Consider the following 7,887-nt stretch of genomic DNA (forward strand, 5'->3'; position numbering starts at 1 on the left):
TGATAAGGTTTTTTTTTCATTTTGCAGTAAGCACAAGTTGATTACATTGCTAATATGTAAACCTTTGTAATCTGCTTCCACCTGTCACAGATGAAAAACAGGAAGGAAGGCAGACAGTAATCCTGAGATGAAGTGCAAATTGCAGATACATTGTGATTTGATTTGGACTCTGTGGGCCATGTTTACCAGGGAGAACCACACAAAATTCGACCATACAGAAAATCTGCAAAATCTACATGCTTCTCTGGTTCACCTGCAGAGCAGACATAGCCTGATTATGCTTTACAAGTGGATTGAAAAAGTTTGTATTCTGTTTATATTTTTTGCTCATTATTATTTTTAATCACCTCTGTGGACTAATTTGAGTAAGGGTGGGATTTATGCAAATTTCCCATGGATTTGATTGCTATGTATGAGTGAAATAGAATGGGAATTTGTGATTTCAGGCAAACATTTAAAAGAGTACAACATGCATACTGTAAAATTAATCACAGTATTTTAATCCATACTTTTTCATTGCTTAGAATAACAGATTAACAAAAACATACCAATCCCCTGTGACTCTAGTCTCTACAGATTTGCGCTGTGTGAATTTTTACATTAACTCAGTATCATCATCAACAATTCATGTGGAACTGCCTGGCAAAAATTTAACCAAAACAAATAAAAAAGTGTTTCTCCCTCTAAGTAATAGTGGCATTGTATGAATGTGCCACTATATGAATGGGTATGTAGTGAATTTTAATTTTCAGGTTTATGACTTCTATGATACACAAAGAGGATTGCAACTACTGCATCTATTTCCTAACTGTCTTGCCTATTACCTTGTCTAGAGGTCCGGGAAAAGGTTTAAAATAATACTATATAGCAGAAGTGAGGTTACGTCTCTGCATTGCTTCCAGAGACAGGTATTTGCAGAACTACCTGTAAAATTACCTGCAGTATCAATGTTACTGCTGGTCTCTGTATATGTTTTTTGAATTTTTGTTTCAATAAACCATTGGTGGGCCAAGGCTAATAATAGTATATCTATGAAACAATAACATCTGCAACCCTTGGCTTGCCCATTGGTACACCAAAAACTCCACTTACGACCCTTGTTTACAGAAATCATGAAGGCAGCGGCTGGGACATTAAGTTAATAGGGTTCTGAGAGACCTGTTTTTAGCCTGCTGTTTTCACTTCGTGTCCTTAGTGTAGTGCCTGAGCAGAAAATAAGAGGATGTTAACGGCCAAGTGCGGAAGAAGGCGTAAATCATGTGCTGTTATTTGTGATGTTGAGTGTGGTGTCCTACCTGCTACCCCAACCATTTTAGTGAACAGATATCCATGTTTAGCTCTTTGGAAAATTTACAATTTGGATCATTGTTTATTATGGATCTTCTTCTTAGTTCTAAACATTAGAAATTCTTCCATGCAGTAAGAGTAAACCCACAGCATATGTAGGGGCATATTCTCAAGGACTTATCGCCAAGTTAGCAGCAATTTATTGCAGCCAAAGTCACAATAAATGTATTGTCCCATTCTCAAGCTGGTGCTAACATCTGATATCACCAGTTTCCCTGCGATAGCAGCCGCAAAAAACATTGCCACAGATGACACTGGCAACTATCGCTAATAAGATACAGAGTAGGCGTTCCCGTGCAAAAAGCAGCAACAGCACCACTTCACAACATTCTCAACGACCAGCCAGATCGGCGATAAGATCACAAAACAGGCGATAAGGCATGTTATCAGCAGGAATTTAACAACCTGCTCTTACCTGGTGTAAAGTCAGACAAGAACCTGCACTATAACAAGCATTTGCAATGCAATAGGTCTCGCAGTTGTTAGAGTTTGAGCCATTGCCATTGTAAATGGCAATGCCTTTTATTTATGTATTGGTTTATAAAACGTAAATAAAAGGCATTGCCAATTACAATGCCAATGTCTCAAACTCTAACAACTGCGAGACCTATTGCATTGCAAATGCTTGTTTTATAGTGTTTTGTGGTCCGCTAGCCGCCTAGAAAAACACATGTGTGCTTTCAAGGCCGCTGTCCCCATCTTGTCTCTGCTGTGGCAGACAAAAAGGTGCCAGGAGCGTCTATTTTACTGTGCGATGATTCTGTCTATTTTCCCTCTTTGGTTGTAAACTTTATTTACAGCCTGCGAAAATAGAGTGCATCTGAAGTGATCACCTTTGAGCACCAGTGCACATTTGCCATTAGATTAGCCACGCTAGACACAAGTCCGGGCGCACGTCCTCTGAGCATCTTACAAATCCTGTCCGTGTGGGTCTGGTGGTGGCTTGCCGTGGACTGTGACCTGAGATAAAGGCTGCTTTCTATCCTGATCTACTCACAGGAGCGCAGCTTCACAGGGGTGTTACACCCTCGTAAAAACGTCTTGTGTGGTAAATAGCTGTGTACAAGTGCTTTCATTCTGGTTCTGTGAAGTCTGTCGGATATCACCTGGATTTTGACATGCCCACGCAAACAAAAACACAGTCTCGTCTGTGTTTGAGGTCTTCACAAATGTTTATTGGTTGGCAAAATATTGTGTTTTAAGTGCCCATAAGACTCTACACTCCTGCCCTTAAGCCCCACTCATGTCCTGCTTCTCATTTAATGTATATTTTAAAGATATGCCCGCGTCATCTCTGCCCCTCGATCTCCTGTGCACATTCCATCTCCCGGGCCTGCCCCGTCATAACTTTTAAGTTCGAGCAAAGCTGCTCCCTGGAAAGAAGGGATAAATTACCTGGCTTGTACCAGCGAGCATAGTATCAGTCCACAAGTGACGACGCATCGGTCAGCGGTAGCTCACGTTCTGAAAGCACGTTTATGGTGACTGCTAAGTGCTAATCGCCAGAGTGCGAGAGACCCTCCTGATTATTGTACAGCCGATTTTGCATTTTTAAATAGTGTGCGCATGAGTCTTTCTTTCTGGATTTAGACCAGTTAAGATATTTTCAATAAAGTTAAAAAAAAAAGTCTGAAGTTAAGTTTTTGTTTTGTCTTTATGCGGAACTAAACGTCCGTACCCAATAGGAACTAATCGTTCCGAAAGCACGTCATTTATTGTGTTGTGTGTACGTTCTGCAAGTAGGTTACAGTATATGTCCTAACAGGTACCAGCCCAAGCTTTACTATAATTTTCCTTAAAGGGTATCAGCCCCAAGGTTTGACGGCCAGTACGAGAGAGCGTATTTCGGCACTGCGTGCTAGATTTTTCACTTTTTTATAGGTTTACATTGTTAACCCTATAAATAAGTTCCTCATGCTGCAGTTGCTGTGTTTACTCGACAGGTTCTTAACGATGAGAACCTGGCAACCCACATTTTCCAGACGGATGGCTCTTTGTGTTCAACAGGAAGCCAGGCAATCTGTGTTGGGATGGGGGCGGGCCGCAAAAATACAGGAAGCTGACGGGAGCGCTCCTGTGCCCGTCGGAAGATTTGCGTGTGGAGAGCCCCGCCTGTTGGCGACCGCTGGCTGCCGAGGGAGAGAGGGACACGCGAAAACAACCCGGTGAGTGGGACGGGGGAATGTGTGTGCGCGTGTGTATGCGTGTGTAAAAAGAGCCCGATGACTTGGGGGGGAGAGATGGGATGTGTGCGCGAATGTCTGTGTGCGTGGGTGCGCGTGTGTCTCTGTGTGCTGTACGAGCTAGGGGAGAGAGGAGATGGTGAACGCGCGCGCGCGACCTGATCCGATTACGACAGGTTGCGCATTCACATCTCTTGTCTCCCGTACCTCGTTGAAAGCAGAAACGATTGCAATAGGGTCTCGCAGCGACGATTGCTTTGCGATCGGCTCGCAGGTGCAAGACCTAAAAAAAGATTATCATGAGTGAAGCCTGCCCCAAGGCCCTGACTCTCCAAGAGATAGGTGAAGCCACCAAGAATGACGGAAGCCTGACACGAGCGAAAGAAGCCCTAGCCAACAGGTAATGGCAAAGCTTCCTAGATGGGATTCGGACCCTGACACCGGACTAGCGAGTTTCCCAGCAGTAGCTGTTGAGAGCCAGGAATGAACTCAGTGAAAGGCAAGATGGACTGCTGCTGTGTGCGCAGCCGACTGTGATACCAAAGTGCCTATGGGTCTGTGTGGTTGACCTGGCGCACCAAGAAATAGCGAAAACGAAGTCCTGCTTGGGAGGTAAGGCGGTGGGTCCCAGGCATGGATGCGAAGGTTAATAACAAGGTACGCAACTAACACTCATGTACCATCATGGCTCCGGTTCCGACAGAGAAACCCAGCCACCAGTCCTAGTCGAAAGTCAATATTGGCTTTGGGAACTTTCTGGATGGACAGATCATGGTAGTGATAGTCGACTCGCACACAAAGTTCCCAGTGGTAGAGGTGGTGTCGTCCACTGCATTTTCCCAAGTCAAGCTAGTCCTGAAGAAAATATTTACAATGACGGGCCTTCCTGACAAAGTGAAGTCGGACAACAGGCCACCATTACAGGGACATGACATTATAGAATAATTAGTAGAATAATACATTACAAACATGTCCATCGCCTGTACTACACACCAGCGCGTATGTTCCGACTAAAACTTTGGGACAATGACCATTGTGATCGCTGCAGCAGCAAAGGGGCCAACTTCAAACACGTGGCTTGAGATTGTCACCCCATACAGATCTTCTGGGCGGAGGTTCTGGGTGCTCTAGATCTTATGACGGGCCTGCACATTACTATGGATCCCCTCACAGCATTATTGGGATACACTCAACCCCTCACTGCTAAAATGCGTAAATACATTTCCCTTGCGCTCCTTCTTGCAAAGAGGAGAATTGCCTGTAGATGGGGCAGAGGATGGGCGTCGAAGTTCAAGGACTGGCTCCAAGACCTTGTCTACTGCCAAGAACAATTGCAAACATATGCTGAACTTCAGCCCCCCTCATCACAGCCGAAAGACATTTGGGGTCCCCTCCAAACCTATTTACTAGAGCACGCTACTGACACACACGCAGAGGCACCATAATGAATGACTACCACCCTCGCCAATATGCCTCGCTCATTGGAGAACATAGGACACCTTGTCAAGCTACTCCATGTTCACTTGACTGGACTGCACCAGCACTTTGAATACACACAATTTACTCGCAATACGTTTGTGGTCATGACCGTTTTACATTACATCATTGTCGTTGTTTGTTAATGTGACACTGCAATGATATTACTGCCCTTACAACCTGATATTCAAACTGACACGGCCAGCCTGGAAGGTTGTAGGCGGCCTGCTGTGTACTCCCCTACCCCATCACTAGATCAGTTAAACGTTTGATGCATCGCAATGCTGGCCCTACTGCGGATGTAGGCAGTATGTTGACTACCACCCTCGCCAATATCCCTCGCTCATTGGAGAACATAGGACACCTTGTCAAGCTACTCTATGTTCACTTGACTGGACTGCACCAGCACTTTGAATACACACAATTTACTCGCAATACGTTAGTGGTCATGATGTGCAGGCGCATCGCAATGCTGGCCCTACTGCGGATGTAGTCAGTATGCTGTGTTTCCTATCCTTTTTTCACTAATAAAGGTTTTTTTTTTTTTAAAAAAAAAACTTGAACAAAGAAAAAATAATTAAAAGAATAATTAGAATCTCTGGTCATTTGCCACTGGAAAATCACCATGCAGTGGCCTCAGGCGAACAGGGAGGCAGAGAGATTCATGAGAACACTCAACCGGGCTCTGAAGATTGGGCTGGAACTTGGCGAGGATGCTGAATGCTGCCTGCACAAGTTCCTACCAGCATGCCAGCAAATCCCTCACAGCACAATGAACTGGGATCCAGAAAATCTACTGTTTAGGAAGCAGACACGGGATAGCATCCTGGCTGACACTGAGTGGCGACCGGCAGACATGGATGTTGAAGCTACACAATCCCGGAGAAAAGCCAGCAATGAGAAGGCCAGCCAGTGTCGCCGGACAAACCCACTCTACAAATCGGAGCATTGGTTCTCATGAAGGACAGACTTCCTGGGTAAAGTTTTGAACCCCTTATGAGACTGAAGCATGGGAAGTGATTAAGATCAACAGAACCATGGTCACAGTGCAAGGAGGTGATCACCAGAAACATCTCATGGTTAAAACAGGTGGCAACTTCCATAGACCGCTCAGAGAATGCTGCTGAAGAGAATGCTGAAGCCGAGGAAGAGTATCACCTGACCTCCACCTCCCAGCAGAGGTGTAAAACTCAACAAGCATCTGAAAGGGCAAGCACTAGAAATACCCCCACGTTCCCCTCACATGGAAATGTGCAACTAAGAAGGTCCCCGGCTTAATGGGCATGAGACTGATAACATCTCCCGGAGCCTTAAGTATGGTCTTCAGCCACACCTGGTCCCCAGTCAGACACTGAAAGACTTTATGAGTCCGGCTCAAGTGTCCAGATTTTCTTTCATGCAAGAACATTTGAAAAGATGGGAGAGATGTAGAGTGCCCCTTGCCTCTACATTACAAAGTATCAATTACTTCACGCAGAGGGTCAGGCTCAGTCCGAGATGATAAATAAATGGGCAGATCGTTGCTCTGGGCCATTGCCAATAGTATAATCACATGTGTGCGTGTATTCTGTTGGGGGTCCTGTGTGGTGAGGCCAAACCACATGGCCAACACCTACCCGACCTGCTACAGATGTAATCCGGCACTGGTCGGCTAAACATACATAAACAAAAACTAAGCGCCTGGACCGGCATCAAGTGGACTTGGTGCCTATTGTTTTCTTGGCACCGGTTGCAAATCTTTAGTCCCAACAATATCTCCAAAAAGGTAAATTTCATTAAGGGCTAATTTCAAAATCTTTAACGGGACCAGATTGACACCAAGTGGAATGGACAGGCTGCTGCTTGCATGACATTAAGTCAGGCAACTCCCTGCTGCGCTCAGATCACCCATGCCCAAGGCCGGCCCTAAATATAAGATTAGTGTGTTAAATAGACCGGAACCCATAGTTACTGAGTCGCAGCACTTCTGATTCGATTACTCAACTCCTCTCTCACCATAAACCGACAGTTCAACACCATATCCTCCACATGCTTCAACACCCTTGGCATACTCCACAAGACCTTCAAATGGTTTAAAGCTAAGGGGGTGAATGGGGTAATCAGGCGCACAAGGCTATGTGCCCCTAAGTTTATAAATCCAATCGTACGTAGTGCTCTAAGGGTAAGGATGTAAACCCAGCATCCTCAAAACATTCAAACGTTAAGCTGTGCCCTGAGCACATACACAAATAGTGTTCCAAAAGAAGTAAAGTAATAGTCGTCAGATTGTTGTCCACTTTTCATCAAGTCTTCACTTTATTCTGGGATATAAATCGGCCTCACGTCTGCCGATATCATACTTATATTCAGTCTTATAATAACAAGTAAGCATATTTGTTCTTGTGTCACCTCCAGAGTATGGCCAGGCTTCATCATCCCAGTGTTTCCCACGCACTCATCACAAGCAGACTGGATACGGACACGCCCTTTATGCCGGACTCAACAAAATCTCTCCTTCCCAAACTTCATACTGTCCAGAACACAGGAGTAAGACTCATCCTCACCATCCAACAACACAACCACATCACCCAGCACCTCCACCCGCTCCCCGGCGAAAAAAGAGTGACCTTCAAGCTGCTCACACACGCCTACAAAGCCCTTCACAACACTAGACTCCAGTACCTCAACGAAAGAATCTCCTCCACGCCCCCAAGATACCTCCGGTCCGCTGACCTAATCCCTGTTTGAAATCCCCTGCGTACACAAAGCCAGACGGGAGGCAGATCCTTCTTCTACATCGCAGCCCAAACCTGGAACAAACTCCCCCTCAGCATCAGACGAAGCCCTACTCTGCAAATCTTCAGAAAAGACCTCAAGACCTGGTGCTTCGGATGACCTCGGA

This window comes from Lissotriton vulgaris, chromosome 1_1 (assembly GCF_964263255.1).
Source record: "Lissotriton vulgaris chromosome 1_1, aLisVul1.2, whole genome shotgun sequence".
Lineage (NCBI taxonomy): Eukaryota > Metazoa > Chordata > Amphibia > Caudata > Salamandridae > Lissotriton > Lissotriton vulgaris.